Raw genomic sequence first — 15,187 nt, 5'->3', positions numbered from 1 at the left:
GGCAAGATGTAACTTTTTACTTGTTCGATTGCATTTGTACCAAGGGTGTGTGTATATGTGTGTGTGTATGTGCGCATTATGTGTGTGTGTGTGTGTGTGTGTGTGTGTGTCTCCTCAGCTGGGCCAGATGCCAATTTGAATCAATTCAATCAATCTGTACAGGGGTAAACGAGTGCAAAATGACACAGACATACTCACCAGGCAACGTCACACACACACAAACGTGTTCACCAGGCAAAGTCATTCGGATAAGAACTCATTGATTTACTCTCTCTGTTCCTGAATCTCTCAATCAATCTCTTTCTCCCGCTCACCCTCCCTCTCGCTCTCTCTCCCTCTCTCTCTCTGTATCTCCCTCTCTCTCTCTCTCTCCCTCTCTCTCTCTGTCTCTCCTTCTCTCCTAGTTGCTCCCCAAAGCTGGCTGCTCATTGGCTGTCTCTATCCCTGTGTCAGAGGCAGGCCAGCCAATCAGAGGCCTTCTGGGCCACAGGCATGTGAAGTAATAATAATGTGGAATGTGCTGCCTCTGCAATCAGCTGAGCACGGAGTCTACACACACACACACTCACTCACGCACGCACGCACACACTACATACACACACACACACATGCACACACACACACACCACGCACGCACTACATACACACACACACACACGAACAAACACACGCACTCTCTCTCGCTCTCTCTCACACAGACACACACTCTCACACACACAGACACACACATCAGCTGGGCTCAGAGTACTACTGGAGAGAGAGAGGGAGAGTGTGGGTGAGGCAAGAGAGAGAGGGAGGGGGTGGGTAAGTGAAAGAGAAAAAAGAGAAGAAGAGAGAATGAGAAAGAGTCGACCGAGAGAGAGACAGAGAGAGACCGAGAGAGAGAGAGAGAGAGACCGAGAGAGAGAGAGAGAGAGACCGAGAGAGAGAGAGAGAATTTTTTTAATTTACAATAACTTTATTGCATCAAATGCATGTTACATCACATGTTTAAAATCACAAATCACAAATAAAAAGAAAACAAAAAATGAAAGAAAATAAATATAATAACGCTGTATCCTCTTATGATACAAGTATAAAGACCTGTTCATCATTATTTAGGAACATAACGCCCCATTAAAGCACCAAATATGTTCAAAAGTTGCAAGGTTACATGTAGACTTGTAAAAATTAAAATCCATTTGAATTCTTGACTTTATCAGTCTTAATAATACAATCACAGCATCATAGTCACAGTCCTGTTCTATTTTTTTTTTCCTACTAATGTACACAGCCATTTTTGCATTACCTAAAATGTAATTGATCAATTGTGCCTTGGAACTATTCTTCTTACAATACTTAAAACCAAGAATAAACATTTGATTTGAAAAACATTCACCAAACATTTGAACAATTTTTTCCAAAAAATCTAAAAAAGGACCCAACCTCAAGCAGTACAAGAAAGCATGGAACACTGTTTCCCTTTGTAAACAAAAAGGACAGTCTTGTCGGATTCAATATAGACACAAAATAATTTATTGCCACAATACCATGAAGTATTCTCCATTGCAAATCACCCATTTTTTTGGTTAATGGCGGCTTGTACAAGGCTCTCCATTCAGGCTTAACATTATCTTGTAACATTAAAACATTACGCCAAGGTGTATCAGTTTTATGAATAAACCACTTTTTTGTTTAAGACTTTAACACATGTTTTATACATAGATCTCCCATTAACAATATCCAGGACCATTACCATTTCCTCAGTAGGGAACAGAATAGACTTCTCATTTTCATCTGTTTTAGGCAATAAGGACAACCTGGGGAAGGAGTTACTTAGACTCAGAATTAGCCCATTCCCATAGTCTTTTAAAACCTTATGCTCATCTGGTGATAAAACAGATCTCAAACATGCCAAAGTCTGCCCCATTACTCGTACAGATCTTACCCCTATTGCTGCTGCAAGGCCCTCAATATTGTCAAGCCCAGGACCACATACACCCACCAAATCACATAATGTTATTATCTTTGCTTGACAGAGCCGTTGATTAAGGACAGTAGAACCATAGCTTAATATCAAGTCTTGCTCCATTTGTGACAGGCTCTCTTAGAAGCCATTGCGAAGAGGAAAGCCTATGTATCCTTTGGATCTTGAATAAATTCCAAACCTTGAACAGTCCTCGATAAGAGACCGGTAGCCTATTTGTGTCCAATTTGGAGTGGTCCATTAAAAACAAGGTTTTATCCTGTCCTAAATTTCCAAGGGTATGTAATATTTCACACGCCACCCCTCTCCAGGTCAAATTCTCAGGCCCTGTGAGAAAGCGCTGAATAAACTGCAGACGAAATGCTGCCCCCTGCTGGACAGGTGAATGATCCCTTGTCCACCCTCTTCTTTGGGGAGATACAGTATGCTCTGGGGCACCCGGTGTAGCCGGTCCCAGAAGAAGTCAATCAAGAGTGCCTGTATTTTTGACAATAAGTTTGTTGGTGGATCAAGACACATTAATCTGTGCCACAAGAAAGATGCCACTAAGTTGTTTATCACTAAACATCGGCCCCTATAAGACAACTGTGGCACCAACCATTTCCACGTATTCAGACATCCTTTTATTTTTTCAAGAGCACCATCCCAATTTTTCTGCAATGCACTGTGATCACACTCTAAAAAATGCTGGGTTATTTTCTCAACCCAAACGCTGAGTTGAAACTGTTGGGTCATTGTGTGGGGTTGGTTTTACTCATGTTGGGTTATTTTCTGTAACCCAGCTTGATGGGTTGATAGTTTAGGACAGCGCCCCTCCTCTCCCCCACCTGACGTGAGCACACTACCCAGCACCAGGGTAACTTTAACACAGCTGCATAGTTATTTGAGAGTTCGGGGGAAATCGTTATTCTTTCAACCGTCCATGCAGTCCAGCAGCTGTCAACATGCAGTGGAAATCAGGCGATTTCGGAAGGTATGTATCTGCTTTTAACTTTTTTATTATTATTATTCAGACGGATTTTAAAAGTCCACCCAGAGATACCCTTCGTGATATGAATGGATATTCTGCCTGCCAATTTCGTTCAGCCTAGCAGAGCAGGTTAAGAATTGTGTCATTCAAGCCAGCTAACGATAGCTAACATTAACTTACAATTACTGCTCATGTTAATGTTAAATCTACACAAAGACAGACTCTTAAAAACATAGTTCTGTGTTCACTGGGTATGAACTGCTGAACAGAAACAAAACAAACTTTTACAACGAACTAAAATTAGCATAGTTCTACCAACAGCTGGCTAGGTTAACGTTAGCAGACGGTTGGTATGCTAACGTTAATTAAATGCTTCGTGGTAGTGCAGCATGTGTGTCAGCTAATGTATACAGTCGAAGTAGTCTCTTCACACGTACGGTAATCATCATGCCAAACAACATATTAATTCATTCAGGGTAGCTTCATATTATAGCCATGTAACTTACTGGGTGGTTTTTGGTGGTAACATTAACGTTACAGACAACTTGAATTTAACTAACTGAATGTGTTAACATGAGCTAGCTAACGGTAGAACTATCACTGCCACTAACGTTATTACTGAACGTATGTTTGTCAGTCTGCTGTTAAACAACTCCATGAGGTGGTCATGGTTTCCGAGTGTGTTGCGCTAATATTTTGTCTCCGGATTTGTAATGTTTGTCAACATCATTCACTGATAATGGTTCGTGAAAGTCTTTGTAAAGTTCTGTCAATAGCAGTGATTAATTCACTCTTTTTTCTTTCTTTGATTGACAGGGCTGACCCCCAAATGGACCATGGAATCTAGCTGTCTTCATGGAAGTGACTTATCACATGCTGATGCTGCTTTTAGAGTAGGCTATCCGTTCAAAAATAAAGTAAACTGTGAAATAAATAATGATGTCGAACTGTTTTATTGCATGGCTATTTGTTGCCCATTTTCTCTCAATGCAACCCAAATACTGGGTTTAGAAAACCCGACAACTGGTAATTTTAACTAGCAGTTCTGTTGATATAACCCAGTGGTTTGGGTTGAATCTACACGCAATATACTGTGTGAATTTTACTCAACATTTATATAGTTATAACCCAGTACATTGGTTACCTTTACCCAGTCTATGTGCCAATTTAACTAATGTTGTATTGATATAACCCAGCGTTTTGGGTTAGAATCATACCCAATCTGCTGGGTTTAATAATGTACCCAGACCATTGGGTTAGGATAACTCAATGTGGTGTTGGTCCAATAGTTAACCAGCGGCTGGGTTATATTAGGGTTATTTTTAACCCAACATTTTTTAGAGTGCACCTAAAAAGACTCTACCTGAACCCTCCTTTTGTCCAAGTAAGCCCATCTGGGAGTTTTGGAGGTTGACAACTCCAATTACCCACTAAAATGGTCTCACTTTTATTCCAATTGACTTTAGCAGATGATAATAGTCCAAAATCCTTAACAATATTGTTGAGTATGTCCATATCTCTTTGGTTATCTATCATCACCACCAAATCATCAGCATATGCTGAAAGACGTAAAACAGTGTTACAATTTGTTATGGAGGTACCAGAGATTTCAGCTCTTAATCTGTGCAACAGTGGTTCAATTGATAGAGCATATAACATCCCTGATAAGGAGCAACCTTGCCTTATACCTCTATTTACTTTAAAAGGTGAGCTCAAGCCGCCATTAATCTTCAGTAAATTTTCAATGTCACTGTACATAACCTTTATCATGTTAATGAAGCCAGAGTTAAAACCAAAAACCTCTAAAACCTTGTAAAAATAGTTATGCTCAACACGGTCAAATGCTTTCTCTTGATCTAAAAACAAAATACCTAACTTTTTCTGAAATATACTATAAAGCTCTAACGTATCACGGATCAAAAAGATATTATCAAAAATTGACCTTCCCGGCACACAGAACGTTTGGTCCAAATGAATAATTTCACCCATCACTTTACTCAGCCTTGTGGCCAATGTTTTAGAAAAGATTCGACTGTCTATGCAGGGATAGGGGTCGCCACTGTTTCAGCTCAGTCAGGTCACCCTTCTTGGGCACCAGGGCCAGGACTGCTCTGCGACAACTTAAAGGGAGCTTTCCCTCTGCCACACTGGCATTCAGCGTGTCCAGCAAGTCCTGCCCTATGACTGACCAAAGGGACTTTGGCTGGTAAGCCATCAATCCCAGGTGTACGCCCATTTTCCATACCCATAACAGCTGCATGTAGCTCCTTAAGAGTCAACACTCTGTCAAGCTCATCAGCCAAATCTTTTCTCAATTTTGGCAAATCTTTGAAAAAGAGATCATTCAATTCTAGCTTCTCTTCATATTCACTTTTAAATAATTCTGAATAAAATTTGACAGCATGCTTCCTTATATCAGGTGTTTCAGTTAATAAAACCCCTGATTGTGACCGTAATGCATTAATGTGCCTCCTTTGCCCATTTTTCCTTTCAAAACCAAAGAAAAATTTAGAAGGAGCATCCATCTCTGAAATATTTTGGAAGCGTGATCGGACCAAAGCGCCCTGTGCCTTTTTCTCCAGGAGATCATTTCATTCAATTTTCTGTAGTTTAATAGCTTCAAAATGTTGTTGATCACTTGTAGTATCAGCCAGATTCTGAAGTTTCATAATTTTACTTTCTAAAATTTTCTGAGATATGGTTATGTCTCTAGCGGCATTGAATGTGTACTGTTGACACAACTGTTTGATTTTGATTTTTCCCATTTCCCACCACTGCTGCAATGAAGGAAAATGCTCTTTTTCTAATCTAAACTCATTCCAAAAAAAAGAAAACACTTCTTTAAAATAATTATCTTCCAACAGTACATTATTGAAATGCCAGTAAGCACTTTTGGGCTTAACTGAACTTAAAGACAATGTGCATAAAACCATACAATGATCTGAGAAACCCACTGGGATAATCAGACAACTCTTATAGGCACTAAGGTGATTTTTAAAGCTATAAAACTTATCAAGTCTGGCTAAAGACAGGGAATTATTATAGGAATGGGCCCATGTATATTGTCTCTGATTTTTATGAAGATTTCGCCAAATATCAATGAGATCATATGTGGCCTTTAGCTCAATGAGTCTTTTCCTTGATGGCATATGGGGCTCAATATGATTTCTATCATGTACATATTCTGTACAATTAAAATCTCCCCCAACCAGTAGTAATTCATTAGAATCACAGTTCTTTAAAACGTTATCTAATGCATTTAAAAAACACATTCTCTCAGTGGCCATTGTTGGTGCATAAACACAAATAAACACCAAACAAACATAAACACAAATAAACACCAAACAAACATAAACACAAATAAACACCAAACAAACATAAACACAAATAAACACACACCTCAAACTGAGCTCTTGCTTTAAGCAGTCTACCTTTTAGAATATCATCAACTTGATATGAAACAGGGGTGCATCTGTCTGAAAATAATATAGCAACCCCTCCACTATTTGCAGTATTATGGCTTAAAAACATTTGTCCTTTAAACTCCTTTACCCAAATCAGCAGCATTTATAACGTCAGTATGCATTTCTTGCAATAAAATTACATCAATATTTTTTTGCTTGATTGTCTCAAACAATTCTATTCTTTTCAAACTCTGTCTAGTCATGTTTAAAGATGCGACACGAAAATCAGGCGCAAAGAAGAGAAAGAAAAGAACCAACAAAACACACACAAGATCAACGCATCATAATACTAAGGGACTCTAAGGGACCCGCATCATAATACTAAAGGACTCTAAGGGACCCGCATCATAATACTAAGGGACTCTAAGGGACCCGCATCATAATACTAAGGGACTCTAAGGGACCCGCATCATAATACTAAGGGACTCTAAGGGACCCGCATCATAATACTAAGGGACTCTAAGGGACCCGCATCATAATACTAAAGGACTCTAAGGGACCCGCATCATAATACTAAGGGACTCTAAGGGACCCGCATCATAATACTAAGGGACTCTAAGGGACCCGCATCATAATACTAAGGGACTCTAAGGGACCCGCATCATAATACTAAGGGACTCTAAGGGACACGCATCATAATACTAAGGGACTCTAAGGGACCCGCATCATAATACTAAAGGACTCTAAGGGACCCGCATCATAATACTAAAGGACTCTAAGGGACCCGCATCATAATACTAAGGGACTCTAAGGGACCCGCATCATAATACTAAGGGACTCTAAGGGACCCGCATCATAATACTAAGGGACTCTAAGGGACCCGCATCATAATACTAAGGGACTCTAAGGGACCCGCATCATAATACTAAGGGACTCTAAGGGACTTAGGCTTTCTCATCACCCGCATCATAATACTAAGGGACTCTAAGGGACCCGCATCATAATACTAAGGGACTCTAAGGGACCCGCATCATAATACTAAGGGACTCTAAGGGACTTAGGCTTTCTCATCAGTGTCAGCATTTAACTTAGTTAACAATTTTCTGAGACGATATACTTCTTGATCAGTAAAGTGGCCTTCTCCCATGTATAATTTTGTTTTATCAATAAATAAATCAACGTCAGGAAAGTGATCATCAATACGCACTTGTCGTGCTTGCTTGGTTTTTTTAAGGAACGACTTAATATCGTCTACAGTGTACGACTGATTTGAGTAACCACTCTGACGGACACTACATGTAATGCTACAGTCAGAGGAATAATCGCTTTCACTCTCAGCATCAGTTTGTCTCGTTTCTGTAAGCTCGCTCTTTTTCGCTTTGCGATTACTAGCACGGGATCCTTTTCTTTTTCTAGGCATTTTAAAAAGTGCATCATCGGTGTCCATTAAGGAACTTTCACAATCAACTTTGCCAAATATTTGATCAATGTCACTCACAGAACTAGTACTGCCCTGTGTACTTTGCGTAGGCCTACTCTCACCAGCCTCTGTATCAATCAACTCACTACCAACATCTTTTGGAGGTTCTTGATGATCATTACCATTTTTATCAATCTGTACAAGATCGGTAACCTCTTTTGGTTCATTATCCACCACTGGCGTGGTCTGTGCGTTATTTTGTTCGGCTGATTCATTAGTAGTAGCAGAAACACTAGCACTATTTTCGTCATTTGACGTTCCAGGTTCTGTCTGTTTTTCTGGACATGCCCTTATTAGATGGCCTACCTGGCCACAACCAAAGCATTTCATTGAATTTGTAGAGACATAGATAGTGTAATAAAAACCATCAATCTTCCAATTTAGAGTCATGTCAATTTCAGTGTTTTTCAAGATCATGTACACAGAGCGCCTGAAAGAAACAACATGTTTCAACAACGGCGATTTAGACGCGATGGACATTTTCTTTATTGGTGAAACTAACTTGCCATACCTGGCAAGATTCTCAGAAAGAACTTTGTCACTAATGAAGGGTGGCACATTCGACACACTTTTTTGGCTGGCGTTGATAAAGGAAGAACAGAAATAAATTCTTCATTTATCACAACTCCTCGCTCAACCACATCTTGAGCCATATCTACTGATCCTAGGAACAGCACAACCGCATTATTCATACGTGAAGCAGAAAGTATATTATCATGGCCAACCATCTCCCCAATGGCTAAGCTGCAGTCCTCAACACTAGTTGTTGTGGGTATTTTAACGGCATGCCGCCGCGTAAGAAACCCTAAGTTTACCATACCTGGGTCAGCGTGCTCCCAGAGGTGGAAGCAGACGCCCAGGTAGGCTAAATACGATCTTACTTTACTAATAAAGTTATCACAAGTACCAACACAAGCAAACACACAAAAGACAAACAAACATAAAGATAGACAAAAGATAGAAAATAAAGATTAGAACACAGTCGTTCCTGGCACAGCGGCCAAGTCCTTACTCACTCACAAGCGCTCCAGCTCCGCCCACTCACTCCACATGCGCACAGAGAGAGAGACAGAGAGAGAGAGGGTCTGAAATGGAAGCAAACCCGAATTTCGAGTTCCTCCGTTTCTCTTTCAGCTGCCGGTTTTCCTCTCGTACGGCCTCCAGCTCTTTTTTCACTGAGGAGTAGTCCTCCTGCAGCTCTCTGTATTGCCCTTCCAGAGTGTTCTCAGGGGCAAGCTCATCTAAAGAAGGACAGAGAGAGAGAGAGAGAGAGAGAGAGAGACAGACATACATACAAACACACAATAACTTACAACAAGTTGAAAGGGGTTTTATTAAGGAAAGGTAGACACATTGTGTAACAAACTAACAGTGAAAGTTTATGAATGAATCAAATTAGGAGTTTGGCATACCTGCAGATGATTCCAGATCAGGCATGACACTAGGTCTCTCATCAGGAGCCCTAGACTCCTCCCGTCCTCTCTGTCATTCATACCTATGACAAACAGCAGGGGAAGGCATATCAACGTAAAAATCAACATAAAAATCTTTTCGTGAGCAAACAATATATACAGACAGGACACAGAAACTAGAAGATTAAACTGCCAACCAAATGAGGTCAAAACATTCAAAATAACTGAATGGTTAACCCTTAGAACCCGATTGACGCAAAGTGCGTCAAAAAACACACCCTTTCTTCTCTGTTACATTGCTCCGGAACTGTTCATCGCAGCGAGATGAAACCTTTATTGCATGATAGAGCAGAAGTGGGGCTTTCCAACGAGACTACACACTTGTCTGTACGATCAAGTATGAAAATGAAAAAAAATCATGAAATTAAATTAAATTGCATCATATTTACAGTCTATACTTCTCTGCGTTCACCTGCACACCCATTACTCTCGTTTGAATTACTCGCGGACCCGTGATCGCATAGATATGCCATGCATGTCAGATGAAAGAGGAGACTCAGAGCTATCTATTGATACCAAGTACATCCTTCTGGGTTATAAAACAGACGAAGTGACAGTAAAATAATAACTTCATATAGCTGGACTTACCCCACGTTTTTGTCTGTTCTTGTGGCAAAGCATGTTTATAATCCAACGCTATCCAACGCGGTTTTGAGATCCTAGCAAATTCCTGCATAGCATCCAATTCAAGGCAATTTGTTCAACAAATAAACACCTTTTTTGCCTTTACTTTGTTCATGGCAATGCAGTAAAAAGTTGAGAATTATTATGATTGCATACACATAGGCACGCAGACTAACACGCAACCCCTAGCACGGGATCCTTTTCTTTTTCTAGGCATTTTAAAAAGTGCATCATCGGTGTCCATTAAGGAACTTTCACAATCAACTTTGCCAAATATTTGATCAATGTCACTCACAGAACTAGTACTGCCCTGTGTACTTTGCGTAGGCCTACTCTCACCAGCCTCTGTATCAATCAACTCACTACCAACATCTTTTGGAGGTTCTTGATGATCATTACCATTTTTATCAATCTGTACAAGATCGGTAACCTCTTTTGGTTCATTATCCACCACTGGCGTGGTCTGTGCGTTATTTTGTTCGGCTGATTCATTAGTAGTAGCAGAAACACTAGCACTATTTTCGTCATTTGACGTTCCAGGTTCTGTCTGTTTTTCTGGACATGCCCTTATTAGATGGCCTACCTGGCCACAACCAAAGCATTTCATTGAATTTGTAGAGACATAGATAGTGTAATAAAAACCATCAATCTTCCAATTTAGAGTCATGTCAATTTCAGTGTTTTTCAAGATCATGTACACAGAGCGCCTGAAAGAAACAACATGTTTCAACAACGGCGATTTAGACGCGATGGACATTTTCTTTATTGGTGAAACTAACTTGCCATACCTGGCAAGATTCTCAGAAAGAACTTTGTCACTAATGAAGGGTGGCACATTCGACACACTTTTTTGGCTGGCGTTGATAAAGGAAGAACAGAAATAAATTCTTCATTTATCACAACTCCTCGCTCAACCACATCTTGAGCCATATCTACTGATCCTAGGAACAGCACAACCGCATTATTCATACGTGAAGCAGAAAGTATATTATCATGGCCAACCATCTCCCCAATGGCTAAGCTGCAGTCCTCAACACTAGTTGTTGTGGGTATTTTAACGGCATGCCGCCGCGTAAGAAACCCTAAGTTTACCATACCTGGGTCAGCGTGCTCCCAGAGGTGGAAGCAGACGCCCAGGTAGGCTAAATACGATCTTACTTTACTAATAAAGTTATCACAAGTACCAACACAAGCAAACACACAAAAGACAAACAAACATAAAGATAGACAAAAGATAGAAAATAAAGATTAGAACACAGTCGTTCCTGGCACAGCGGCCAAGTCCTTACTCACTCACAAGCGCTCCAGCTCCGCCCACTCACTCCACATGCGCACAGAGAGAGAGACAGAGAGAGAGAGGGTCTGAAATGGAAGCAAACCCGAATTTCGAGTTCCTCCGTTTCTCTTTCAGCTGCCGGTTTTCCTCTCGTACGGCCTCCAGCTCTTTTTTCACTGAGGAGTAGTCCTCCTGCAGCTCTCTGTATTGCCCTTCCAGAGTGTTCTCAGGGGCAAGCTCATCTAAAGAAGGACAGAGAGAGAGAGAGAGAGAGAGAGAGAGACAGACATACATACAAACACACAATAACTTACAACAAGTTGAAAGGGGTTTTATTAAGGAAAGGTAGACACATTGTGTAACAAACTAACAGTGAAAGTTTATGAATGAATCAAATTAGGAGTTTGGCATACCTGCAGATGATTCCAGATCAGGCATGACACTAGGTCTCTCATCAGGAGCCCTAGACTCCTCCCGTCCTCTCTGTCATTCATACCTATGACAAACAGCAGGGGAAGGCATATCAACGTAAAAATCAACATAAAAATCTTTTCGTGAGCAAACAATATATACAGACAGGACACAGAAACTAGAAGATTAAACTGCCAACCAAATGAGGTCAAAACATTCAAAATAACTGAATGGTTAACCCTTAGAACCCGATTGACGCAAAGTGCGTCAAAAAACACACCCTTTCTTCTCTGTTACATTGCTCCGGAACTGTTCATCGCAGCGAGATGAAACCTTTATTGCATGATAGAGCAGAAGTGGGGCTTTCCAACGAGACTACACACTTGTCTGTACGATCAAGTATGAAAATGAAAAAAAATCATGAAATTAAATTAAATTGCATCATATTTACAGTCTATACTTCTCTGCGTTCACCTGCACACCCATTACTCTCGTTTGAATTACTCGCGGACCCGTGATCGCATAGATATGCCATGCATGTCAGATGAAAGAGGAGACTCAGAGCTATCTATTGATACCAAGTACATCCTTCTGGGTTATAAAACAGACGAAGTGACAGTAAAATAATAACTTCATATAGCTGGACTTACCCCACGTTTTTGTCTGTTCTTGTGGCAAAGCATGTTTATAATCCAACGCTATCCAACGCGGTTTTGAGATCCTAGCAAATTCCTGCATAGCATCCAATTCAAGGCAATTTGTTCAACAAATAAACACCTTTTTTGCCTTTACTTTGTTCATGGCAATGCAGTAAAAAGTTGAGAATTATTATGATTGCATACACATAGGCACGCAGACTAACACGCAACCCCTAGCACGGGATCCTTTTCTTTTTCTAGGCATTTTAAAAAGTGCATCATCGGTGTCCATTAAGGAACTTTCACAATCAACTTTGCCAAATATTTGATCAATGTCACTCACAGAACTAGTACTGCCCTGTGTACTTTGCGTAGGCCTACTCTCACCAGCCTCTGTATCAATCAACTCACTACCAACATCTTTTGGAGGTTCTTGATGATCATTACCATTTTTATCAATCTGTACAAGATCGGTAACCTCTTTTGGTTCATTATCCACCACTGGCGTGGTCTGTGCGTTATTTTGTTCGGCTGATTCATTAGTAGTAGCAGAAACACTAGCACTATTTTCGTCATTTGACGTTCCAGGTTCTGTCTGTTTTTCTGGACATGCCCTTATTAGATGGCCTACCTGGCCACAACCAAAGCATTTCATTGAATTTGTAGAGACATAGATAGTGTAATAAAAACCATCAATCTTCCAATTTAGAGTCATGTCAATTTCAGTGTTTTTCAAGATCATGTACACAGAGCGCCTGAAAGAAACAACATGTTTCAACAACGGCGATTTAGACGCGATGGACATTTTCTTTATTGGTGAAACTAACTTGCCATACCTGGCAAGATTCTCAGAAAGAACTTTGTCACTAATGAAGGGTGGCACATTCGACACACTTTTTTGGCTGGCGTTGATAAAGGAAGAACAGAAATAAATTCTTCATTTATCACAACTCCTCGCTCAACCACATCTTGAGCCATATCTACTGATCCTAGGAACAGCACAACCGCATTATTCATACGTGAAGCAGAAAGTATATTATCATGGCCAACCATCTCCCCAATGGCTAAGCTGCAGTCCTCAACACTAGTTGTTGTGGGTATTTTAACGGCATGCCGCCGCGTAAGAAACCCTAAGTTTACCATACCTGGGTCAGCGTGCTCCCAGAGGTGGAAGCAGACGCCCAGGTAGGCTAAATACGATCTTACTTTACTAATAAAGTTATCACAAGTACCAACACAAGCAAACACACAAAAGACAAACAAACATAAAGATAGACAAAAGATAGAAAATAAAGATTAGAACACAGTCGTTCCTGGCACAGCGGCCAAGTCCTTACTCACTCACAAGCGCTCCAGCTCCGCCCACTCACTCCACATGCGCACAGAGAGAGAGACAGAGAGAGAGAGGGTCTGAAATGGAAGCAAACCCGAATTTCGAGTTCCTCCGTTTCTCTTTCAGCTGCCGGTTTTCCTCTCGTACGGCCTCCAGCTCTTTTTTCACTGAGGAGTAGTCCTCCTGCAGCTCTCTGTATTGCCCTTCCAGAGTGTTCTCAGGGGCAAGCTCATCTAAAGAAGGACAGAGAGAGAGAGAGAGAGACATACATACAAACACACAATAACTTACAACAAGTTGAAAGGGGTTTTATTAAGGAAAGGTAGACACATTGTGTAACAAACTAACAGTGAAAGTTTATGAATGAATCAAATTAGGAGTTTGGCATACCTGCAGATGATTCCAGATCAGGCATGACACTAGGTCTCTCATCAGGAGCCCTAGACTCCTCCCGTCCTCTCTGTCATTCATACCTATGACAAACAGCAGGGGAAGGCATATCAACGTAAAAATCAACATAAAAATCTTTTCGTGAGCAAACAATATATACAGACAGGACACAGAAACTAGAAGATTAAACTGCCAACCAAATGAGGTCAAAACATTCAAAATAACTGAATGGTTAACCCTTAGAACCCGATTGACGCAAAGTGCGTCAAAAAACACACCCTTTCTTCTCTGTTACATTGCTCCGGAACTGTTCATCGCAGCGAGATGAAACCTTTATTGCATGATAGAGCAGAAGTGGGGCTTTCCAACGAGACTACACACTTGTCTGTACGATCAAGTATGAAAATGAAAAAAAATCATGAAATTAAATTAAATTGCATCATATTTACAGTCTATACTTCTCTGCGTTCACCTGCACACCCATTACTCTCGTTTGAATTACTCGCGGACCCGTGATCGCATAGATATGCCATGCATGTCAGATGAAAGAGGAGACTCAGAGCTATCTATTGATACCAAGTACATCCTTCTGGGTTATAAAACAGACGAAGTGACAGTAAAATAATAACTTCATATAGCTGGACTTACCCCACGTTTTTGTCTGTTCTTGTGGCAAAGCATGTTTATAATCCAACGCTATCCAACGCGGTTTTGAGATCCTAGCAAATTCCTGCATAGCATCCAATTCAAGGCAATTTGTTCAACAAATAAACACCTTTTTTGCCTTTACTTTGTTCATGGCAATGCAGTAAAAAGTTGAGAATTATTATGATTGCATACACATAGGCACGCAGACTAACACGCAACCTCGGGTCAGGTCAGATCAGTTCGTGTCACAGATATGGAGCGCAGAAAGGTCATTTTTCATCACTAAATAAAAAATGGCATTTATTTCCGTAAATCACACAGCACATATTTCTGTAAATTGCTCAGCCCCAGAGTATTCCTCAAACATGGCAATTATATTGCCTGATTTAGGACAGTCTGCCCTACACACACATGAAATGCATGTAGAGCTGTGAGCTTGCTGTTGTGAGATACATGTCGAAATATAAGAATTTTTATAATACACTTATAATTCTTTAAAAATCAAAATAAAATCAATGCTAGTATTAATACATGAAATAGCCTAGACTCTCCTGAAAAAAACAATATATAATATG

At 40.4% G+C, this 15,187-nt stretch overlaps 1 long non-coding RNA gene across 1 annotated transcript; it reads right to left on the bottom strand.

Moving 5' to 3' along the window:
- Positions 1-1,035: 1,035 nt before the first annotated feature.
- LOC143140307 (uncharacterized) lies at positions 1,036-14,761 on the bottom strand. The gene is made up of 4 exons (XR_012990632.1): positions 13,965-14,761; positions 11,606-13,807; positions 9,233-11,434; positions 1,036-9,061 (listed from the first exon to the last, which is right to left on the bottom strand). It is a non-coding gene; the product is annotated as an uncharacterized LOC143140307 (long non-coding RNA).
- Positions 14,762-15,187: the final 426 nt, after the last annotated feature.

The sequence above is a fragment of the Alosa pseudoharengus genome, unplaced genomic scaffold (assembly GCF_046254945.1).
Source record: "Alosa pseudoharengus isolate Yale_2024_CS ecotype anadromous, Long Island Sound unplaced genomic scaffold, YU_APseudo_1.1 YU_APseudo_1.1_scf_23, whole genome shotgun sequence".
NCBI lineage: Eukaryota > Metazoa > Chordata > Actinopteri > Clupeiformes > Clupeidae > Alosa > Alosa pseudoharengus.
The sequence above is the reverse complement of the archived record's forward strand: the minus strand, read 5'-3'. Positions and strand labels throughout refer to the sequence as shown.